Source organism: Pan paniscus, chromosome 7 (assembly GCF_029289425.2).
Source record: "Pan paniscus chromosome 7, NHGRI_mPanPan1-v2.0_pri, whole genome shotgun sequence".
Taxonomy (NCBI): domain Eukaryota; kingdom Metazoa; phylum Chordata; class Mammalia; order Primates; family Hominidae; genus Pan; species Pan paniscus.
The window spans coordinates 79,567,027-79,577,303 of NC_073256.2; the positions used below are offsets into that span (position 1 = coordinate 79,567,027).

The window sequence follows — 10,277 nt, forward strand, 5'->3', positions numbered from 1 at the left end:
TCTCTCTCCCCCTTTCCTCCTTCTCACAGGTTCAAAATCATTTCCATTTTGTTAGGCGACAAACACCTGTTCACACAGGCACAGGAGCCTTGTCTTCTGCCTCAGAGTAGATTTCTTAAAACTTCTCCCAAAAAAGACTGGGGACAGGGGTGAGACCTCTCACAGAAGGATTCTCCTAACCACCATAAAAGAAGAGTGTTGTTATTGCTAAACAAATAAACACACCAATGTAGATATTTTAGGAGAACGCTTGGGGTACTATTATCTATTAAGGAAATTATACTATTTCTCATGGCTTATTTTGCAGTGACCACTTCTGAGACATAATGAAAACTTCTGTTTATATTCTTTCTTCAGATAATGAATGTGTAGAAGTCTTATTTATCAAGCAGAAAGTAGGTCCTTTCCTGGAATGCCTTTCTATCCACACTCAAAATGGAGAAAGTAGCTATTTGAGTTGATCGTATGATAACTGCAACACTTTGTTTTCCCATTTGGAAACAAATTGGGGAAAGAACTTTACAGAGTAGTTTATAAGGTAAGGAAATTGTGTACCTGGGCCCTCCTAGGCTCCAGGGATCCTCCAGCAGCCAGTAGCTTTGGCAGGCCTCATGCTATCAAAGCTAAGCATCAGTTACCAAGAGACACCAACATTGACCAACACGGAGTTTATAAGATGTTCCATGTGCACTCTTATATTTTTCCTGCTTGGGTCCACAATGCCATAAAGTGAGCATAATAAGCATTAACATGAAACATGACACAAACTGAAAAATCAGCAATACCAAAAGGCAGCATTTTCAAGAAACTGCTTGCTCCCCATCACTCTGCACAGAATTCTAAGTTGGCAAGTTGCGAATCAGTTCAATTCTATTACATGGAGGAGTTACTTTGTAATCCCAGTGAGGAGAAAAGAGAGTTCTTTTCTTACCAATGAAGCCCTGCCACAGCACAGCTGACTTTATTTGAATTTCATTTTCCATGTTGCAAGTTGCACAACTATCAAGTTTGGGTTGCTTTGCATTATGACTGCATTCATCCCCAGGGGAAGAAAATGGGCATTTGGTACTTTTTTGTTGTAAGAAAAAAAAAAAAAGCTCTAGCAGGTTCACCTTAGTTGGTTTCTCAAATACAACAGTAACTGCCTACACTTTGAGGTGTAGGCATTATCCTTTCAAGTATACAACCAGCACCTAAACATTTTTTTAACAGCCAAGCTTCTCAAAAAGGTTTTCTACTCACTTTCTCCCTATCTCACTCCCAATCATGACTCCACACGGTCCCAGGCACCAGTTTTGAACCACACATCATTTGCTAAGATAAACAATGAAGTCCATGCAGCCAGTAATAAAGCACACACCTTACTTGATGTCTTTGTACCTTTTCACATGAATGAAATTTTCTCTTTGTGCAACTTCTCATTTCATGCCTTCTTCTACACCATCTGACTTTTCTGGCTTTATTTTTCTTACTCTCTGGTTATGCCATTTGAATCTTCTTTGCCATTTTTTTTTCTCCTCTACCTGAGTTCTGAAACTCACTAGTCTTGTGACAATTGAGCACTTGAAACATGGCTAGTTTGAATTAATATGTGTTGTAAGTGTAAACTATACACCAGATTTTTAACACTTAGTATGAAAAATAATGTAAGCTATCTTAATAATATGCAGTTGATTCTCATTACTCAGAGTATAAAAGTTCTATAAAGTATCGGAAACACTGAATTAGCAAATACTGAACTATTGTTCTCAAGGGAAATAAAGGGCTATGTTCCTGCAAGCCTCTGGTCATCAATGGATCAATAAATAACTTTGTCATGTAGGTTTCTGTTTAAATGCAAATTATTGATTCCTTAATATTGAACTCACAGCCCACTCTACTGTAACTCAGGCTTAAATGAAGCTTATCTTACACACATTTTCTTTGGAAGATACATCATAACATCTTACTTTTAGGAACCATAGTCAGAACTTCAAGCACTACGCTTGGGGAACATTTAAAACCATAAAATTATCAAGAAAAAGCACCAAAAATGCAAAAAATATGACACTAAACAGACCATGAAAAGGATATTTGTTTACCATAGGAGAACTGAAACAGGAAGGCAGAACACCTTTTTGTCTGATGTCAGCTGGGAATACGCACATCAAGTGGCTTAAATTTTTGCTGCTCTGTGCATGTCTGAGAATGACCACAAAACACTATAAGTATTGATTTGGGGGTTACAAACAAATGTTAGCTAGTAGCTGAATTCACAAATATGAAATCTATAAGCAAGAAAGATTGGCTGTAATTTACTTTGATTACATGTTGAAATGATAATATATTGGAGATATAGAGTTAAATACCTCATTACAAAGTTGTATATTGATTGCAAATGGAAATGATAGTATTTTGGGTGTGCTAGGATAAGCAAAATATATTTCAAAATAAATTTCTTCTTTTTCTGTTGACTTTATTTAATGTAGCCACTAGAAAATTCATGAATATATTTGTGGTTCACATTGGCTCTTATTGTATTTCTATTGGAAAATGCTGTAAGACATCAAGAAGTTTCACAGGACTGGGTGTTGACAACAGACAGCCTCACTCATTCTCATGGCTTTAGATTACATGTATAGATTAAACACTCCCAAACTTTAGGGTGATTCTTCAATATCCCAAGTCCACAGGATATTCTCTTGGCTCTAGCTTTGGTGTATATCCAGAATCTCATTAACTACTCCCACTTCCTCTACCTCCCACTGCTGTAAGCTGCCATCACCATTGGTCCCAACTATCTGAATGCCTCCTACATCCTCTCACACCCTAAAACACAGCAGTCTAAATGATCTTTTAAAACTTAAATCAGATCATAATCACACCTCTGCTCAAAAATCTCGATTCTATTGGTTCTGTCTCTCTGGAGAACCCTGCCTAATACAGGAGGTGATTAGGTCATGAGGCCTCTGCCCTCATGCATAGAATTAGTGTCCTAATAAAGAGATCATAGAGAGCTATCTAGCTTCTTCCACCATGTGAGGCTGCACTAGAAGGCACCATCTATGAACCAGGAAGCAGGCCCTTACCAGACACCAAATGTGCCAATGATGTCATCTTGGACTTCCCAGCCTCCAGAACTGTGAGAAATAAATTTCTGTTGTTTATAAATTTAAATAATAATAATAAATCTTCATCAGCTTCCTATCTCCCTTAGAATAAAAGCCACTGTTTTTACTGTAGCTGACAAGACTCACTCACTCCCTTTGAGATGGATCTCCATCCACCCTTTGCACTGACCATTCCACTCTATTCACTCTCGCTTCATTGATTTCCTTGAATTTGTCCAGAACCCCCCCAATGCAGGACCTTTGCACATGCTGTTCCTGGCCCAGAATAGTCTTTCCTCAGCTTGCCCCATGGATGTTCTTTTCCACTGTTTTATTCCGATCTTGGCTCAAATGGCAACTGATCAGAGAGGCTTTTGCTGATGATCTCTAACAAAGGACCACTGCATCACTTTATGTTTCCTTAATGTGGTTCATTTTCTTCTCTTCAGTACTTATCACTACCTAAGATTTATATATTTGCTCTCATCTTCCCACTAAAATGTAAACTCTTCAAGATCAGGGACTCAGACTTATTTGTTCACAGTTATATCCCTGGTGTTAGAATAATACCTAGCACATTGTAAGTAACCCACAAAATATTTTTGAATAAAAAAAATTTCTGTCTGCAATTCAGGTTTCTACAGTATCAATAGCTGACCAACTTCAATAACTCACACACATTTCTAATAGTAATTTTTAGGTAATCAATGTTTTTAACTGAAAATAGCATCAGTTAAAGTTGGATAGATCTCAGCTGAAAGAATAAGTTTGGCAATTATTTTCTCTGTGGCCTTGGACAAGCTATTTACTCCTCTAAATCTTAGTTTTTCCTTTTTAAAGTAGGGCCGGGAATACTTGTCTTTCAGTCTTATTTTGAGGATTACAACAAATATCTCACATAAATTCCCTGTATGATGACTACCATATATTAGGTACTTGGTCACCAATGTTATTCATCAATCTTTTATTAAAAGCCACTTTATGACAAGTGTCATACTAGACTCTGGAGATATGAACTCCATGAGATGTAAAATTAAAAAAGAAAAAAAGGTAGGTTAGTAAGGGGAGGAGATAGAAAGTGAGAGGATGCAAACATAATTACATATGAGCTCAAAATGTTAATGTACTATGAGGACATATTATTACAATAATGTCACAATGCAGGGAAAGTCCAGAGATAACGGGGCTTACGATGGGCTCAGCACACATTTCATTAAGGAAATAATCCTTGAATGAACCCTAAAGGATGCATTGCATTTAGCAGGCAGAAAATAGTGAAGACAGTGTGGGGCAGATAAATCAGTAAGCAAAGTCTCCTAGGAGTAAATAGGAAGTGACATCTAGGAAACGACAAGCAGTTTGGCATGGCTGAGCATAATATCCAAGGGATTTTGTGGAACAGTAAAGTCCAGATTTAGATGAAGGGCTTTCAACGCTATATAAAGTAGGTTTAAATTTCTTCTCTTAAGCAGGTATAGAGGGTGAATCGCAGCCCCCAAAGTCGTTTGACCACGTCCTAACTCCAAGGACACGTGATTATTTGAGAAAAGGATCATTGCAGATGTAATTAAATCAAGGATATTTATATGAAGAGATCATCCTGGATTATCCAGGTGGGCCCTAAATCCAATAACAAGGGTCCTTATAAAAGACAGACATAAGAGATTTGACAGGCAGAAGAGGAGAAGGCTATGTGGGCACGGAAACAGAGACTGGAGTGATGCAACGAACATCTGCAGCCACCAACCACTGGAGGAGGCCAAACAGGTCTTCCTCTAAAGACTGCAGGGACCTTGGTCCTGATGTCACCTTGGCTTTAGCCTGCTGACCTCCAGAATACTGAGGGAATACATTGCTGTTCTTTTAAGCCACCAAGTTTGTGCTAATTTGTCGCACTGTCTCAGGAAACACATATAGCAGAAATTGCGGACCCTTTTCTGTCAACTGGATCTGTAAGCAGGGAAATTCTAAGGAGATCTCTGAAGATATGTGAGAAATGGATCCAAGAGTAACAGGTCTGGAAGAGCATTTATTTAATGACTCCAGACTATAAATTATGGGATATTAAACAGAGTAACCTTTGCTATGGACCTGAGGGTGCCGGGGTAGGGGCTGGCAGACACTTGAGATGCCTGAGGTATAGAAGCTGTTGGATGTATTAAATCACTTGGGAAAATAAAGAAAAAAATGTTAAAAAATGATTACCTACATCTAGCTAACCTGCCTCACTGGAAGTTTATGCCATTCACTGGGAGAGGGGCTCAGGAGGAATCAGCATCCTGCCTCTGAATTGCCCCTGGACATCCAGGTGGAGAGAGTGACAGACAATTGGAGATAAAGGTTTTGCACTCAGTAAAGATCTAGCATGTTTTGTAGATGTTGTTGGTGTTGTTTGGGACTTACCAGATGTGATGCTTGTCTTTGACTTACCAGAGTATAGGTGGTAGATGAAGCTTAGGGATAAAATAAAATTGTTCTGAGAAAATGTATAATACAAGATACAGAGTAAAGACAAAACTCTAGAGAGCATTAAGACTTGAGCAGACATAGGAGTGTGTAATGAAGATGGAAAAGAAGTAAGCAAGAGAGACTGAGAGTCATGGAGAAATAATTGAGATGGATGTCAAGAGAAGAGGGGTTGGTTGGTGGTGTTGAGTACTGCACAGAAATTAAGAACAAATGAAGAGTGGCTTGGATTTAGCCATTAGGTGTACATTACAGTGATACTAGAGATATTTTCTAGAGCAGTTTTTATGGTGTGGTAGGCAATGGGGCCAGGTTGCATGGAGGTAATTTGTGGAAGGAAATATGAAGATCTACAGAATATTCTTTAAGGGGCATAATCATGAAGATAAATAGGACATTAATTAAAGAAAATGCATGGCAGTGGAGGGATGTTATATATATATATATGTATGTAAGAGGGGAGATATTTGAGAATGTTTGTACACAGCAGAGAAGGACCCAGGAGGATCCAGTAAAGAGAGAGAAGATAAATATAGATGGGAGAAGTGAAATAAATGATATGATAGATCTGGAGAGATATGAGAAGAAAATGGATTTAAAAGCCCAGAGAGGAGTTATCAATTAGAGGGACACACTTTTCTATGGAAATGAAGAGGAAATAAGACTGGGTACAGATTATATCTATGTAAGCAAGGAGAGGAAAAGAAAGGCACTTGCCTCCTTAGAGCCCACTTTTCTCTTTCTAAAGTACAAACAAATGCTTATGTTGGGATGGGAGCAGTGATTGGGAGCAGTAACAATACCCTTGAGAAAAGGGATAAAGATTTAGAATTGTCACGAAGGAAGCCAAGCAAAGACTAAGTCAATTTCTCTTCGCCTTTGTTGAAGTTTTCTCATCTATAAACCATCTCTCTGTCAATTCATCTCAATTCAAGATCTGACTCAAGAACTGCTTCTCTCTTATTGCCTTCTCTTATAGAGCTAGATTCTCTGCTTCCAAACTATGCATGTCTACACATTAGACTGTATATCATATTTCAGTTTACAAGTTTTATTTCTTTCATATTTGTTAATTTGTTCCCAAGATTAGAATCTTGTCTTATACCCATTTTTATTCCTCTAGTGGCTCACAAATAGTGCTGAAGCAGTGATTTAGTTAATGTATCAGTGCCCAATGTAGACTGTCCACATGTCTGTTTGCTAGGGATAGTTCTGGTTTATGTGTCTAGTATTAATGTAATTATTAATAGCACTTTTTCACTTTCAAAATTGTCCCAGCTTGGATAAGAATTTGTAACATTAATCTTCCCCAGCCTCCACTGTCCTAGCTTCTACCTCCTGTCTTGTAGGTAAATACCCAAGGGAACTGGTTATTTACAACACCTAAGGAAATTTACCTACAAGAGAGGAGGTAGATGCTAGGACAGTAGAGGCTGGGGGAGAGTAGTGTTAACAAGAGAAAGGCCTGGTAGTCGAAGGGGACATGGTCAAGGTGGCATTAAGCTTCTTCTGAAGCCTACAGGATTATAAGATCCAAGTTCTGCTCTTAGCCATCAGTTCCAGAGTAGTTAGAGAGTCTGTGGATAACTTTACAATAAGCTACAATAACAGGACTACAGGTTCTTTCACGCAGTGGAAGAACCCAACCAGTGGAAGAAAAATCAAAGCAGAAAAGTAAACCCAATAACAAAATACATACTCTTGTTTCGCATCCTGTCTCCTCACTCTCTGCACTCCTTACTCCAGCTTAGTCAAGTCCACTTCCTCAAGCTCTGTTAATGGAATTTTATTTCTTTTCCTGAGAAGAGAGAGGAAAATTTCCGATTTTGTGACTTAGGTTAATATAAAGACAATAACTAACATTATCCCTTAGAACACATGGCTGAGGAGATGAACTATAATCTATTGACCCAAATACTAATGTGTGTATATGTGTATATACATTCTACTACTTAATACAATAAAAACCTTGAGTTTAGTAGCATGATCTGCAGTAGGATGCAAAAGAGGAATCAAGATTCAGAGATATTGAGTCAACATTCAAAGATATCCAGCTTCTTAGTAATGAAATAAGATTTGAGCCAAGATTCATAGACTCTCAAGCCCGTCCCTTTCAAATACAAAGGCCTTACTTAGGAAACTCAGCTGTATTCCATTAAGGATCTGTAATATCAAAATGAATTGTCACCATACTTCCCTTGAACTTGTCCATATTGATAAATTTTGCCACTGCCATTTGCAGACACTCTATGCTATAATACAGTAGAATGAAGAAGTAATTTCAAAGCAGTTGAGATAACTGTGGTATCAACAAAGACTGCACCGATCCTTATAGAGCAGTGGTTTCTGTTTGTTTGTTTTGTTTTGTTTTGCTTGATTATGGACACTATGAATTATGGACACTATGAAGAGTGTGACAGGTTTCTGGCAAAGCATCTCTCTCCCTTTTCACACATAGATCTCCTTAGATTCCAAGGCACGGTATAATTAACAACACCAAGTCACTCACTATAAACATGAAAAAACTCACTTGGAATAAATGAAGTTGTTCAACATCTTTTAAATATAAAAGTAAAAGGGATAAATCATGGACATACATTAGGCATGTTTATGCATTATTGACAAACAAAATTTATTTGGGAGTGACATGAATTCACCAATGAACATTATTTTTTCATGGAGCATTCTTTAGCTTAAGGTATACAGAAAGAGTCCATTTTCCCCCTCGTGCTAATGTTGAAAGCTGTGGCAGTGACACCACAATAATGCCCATCATTGTGATGTATAATACAGACGTTATTGCACATAATAGAAAGCATTCTTTGAGTGTGATGCACTTTTGTTGCCTACATGCTGACACCAAGCAGATATAAATGTACTTTAATGTGTTTCCTTTGAAAGGGCTAGTGTAGACGCATCCTCCAGTATAGGCTTTGTATAAGGTTTGGTGAGCAGCTCGCTTTTAGTAGCTGCTTTCTATATTCACTTTAGCACTCCTAATAGCTCTAATTATAAACTACAGTTTTCTATTCCTTGCTGTTCTTTGTCATTGCACTGCTCATAGACATTTAAACAGTAGAAGCTGTTTATAGTACATTAAACATTTTAAGCTGTTGTTCTAAAGTTTTATACTTTCGGTAATTTCCAAGTTGTCTCTCTCTGCTGTTGTGTTAAACCATGTAACACAATTCAATAGAAAACATCAGATATGTACTGTTTTTGGATAATCAGCAGAGCTAACAGTCATATATGAATCAGAGAATTTCGGCTATTTTACACTGTTTGTAATGGCATTGGTACAGAATGTTTAGATTTTTAAAAAAAAAACAATTCTCTATAATGCTTTGTAAAGTAGTAATGTTGCTTTTTAAATAAAATCAGTAACCAAAAGGAGTATTAACTTATATTATGATATGATAAAGCATAGAAAATGTAACTGTTGGAAAGCTAAGTATTTCCCTATAGTATCACAGTAGAAGGAGATGGGGTAATTACTCCAATAAATGACCCATTAGGACAATATCGCAATGTGAAGAAAGAGAGTTACTGGCATTAAAACTGCCATGGAATGCACAGGAGACCATAGAGGTGTCAGAAGGAGCCCCGTCTTTGTTTTCTCTTGGACTGGTCTCACTGTGACTGTCAGTTCTTGATGCCCTACTGGAAGGGCCCTGTGTCACCCACTGTGTGATAAGACTACAATAATTTAGCATTTTCTCCCAAAAGCATTATAGAATCTTTCTGTGAAAAATGGAAGTGAGAGGTTATGGATTTAGTCTTTGCTGTTCAAACCAGAGAAAAATCACCCCCCATCATATTAATTTATAAGTAAAAGCCCACTTACACCATCACATTGAGCATGCTTAGGACACACGGTTTTGTATTAGAGAAAAAAATGACTTACCAAGAACCAGATTTAAAATAGGAAGAATGTTGCAAAGGGAAGGTAGCCTTTAGATTAACATTGAATTTCCTAACAGTGATTGATTCAAGAGCTTGGAGTGATGACTTCTACCCTAGGATGAAGCCATCTGACTTTCTAGGGGTGTCTAAGTTGCAGCTGTGCAGGTGACCTGCAGTAAGGAGGGCACTCTCAAGATCTACTCCAGCAATTGTTTGAAAAATCATGAGAATGGAGTCTATTTTCTTCCCATCCTCCACCTGTGCGATATTACTCCCTCTTGCCTTTTTTTTCACATTTTTTCCTCATTATTATGAGATTAAAATGATCCCAGCCAGGTACGGTAGCACAAACATGTGTGATCCCAGCTACTCGGGAGGCTGAAGTGGGAGGATGGCTTGAGCCCAGGAGTTTGAGGCCAGCCTGAGCAACATCTTGAGACCTGTGTCTTAAAAAAACACCCATAGAATCAATAAATAAATAGGAAGTCTTATTATGAAAAATTATATGCACATGTACTACAAAATAGCAATTCTCAGTTCACAGATTGGACCTCGTGAACTCTGAGATTTCTGATCCTATATTTATAGTTGGTGACAAATCGTACACTCCTTGTGAGCATTGCTTTCCTTGATTTTAATTCATGTTAATATGTACTTAACGACACAATTTGCTGACATCATGTGTATGCTGATTGCATCTGTGGGATGATGACCCAAAGCTAAAAAAATTATATTAAAAATCACCATAAGATATAATTTTCAAGAATATTTTTTTCCTCAGGAAGTCAAACTATAGTTCTGCATCTGTCATTTACATTT

The 10,277-nt window shown here is 37.7% G+C and overlaps 1 long non-coding RNA gene across 1 annotated transcript in view; it reads left to right on the top strand.

Moving 5' to 3' along the window:
* LOC100968459 (uncharacterized) overlaps positions 1–538 on the top strand; it is a 133,174-nt gene extending 132,636 nt beyond the window's left edge. The window contains exon 10 of the long non-coding RNA XR_010112944.1: positions 358–538. This is a non-coding gene — a long non-coding RNA (uncharacterized LOC100968459). The remainder of the gene's footprint in view (positions 1–357) is intronic.
* Positions 539–10,277: the final 9,739 nt, after the last annotated feature.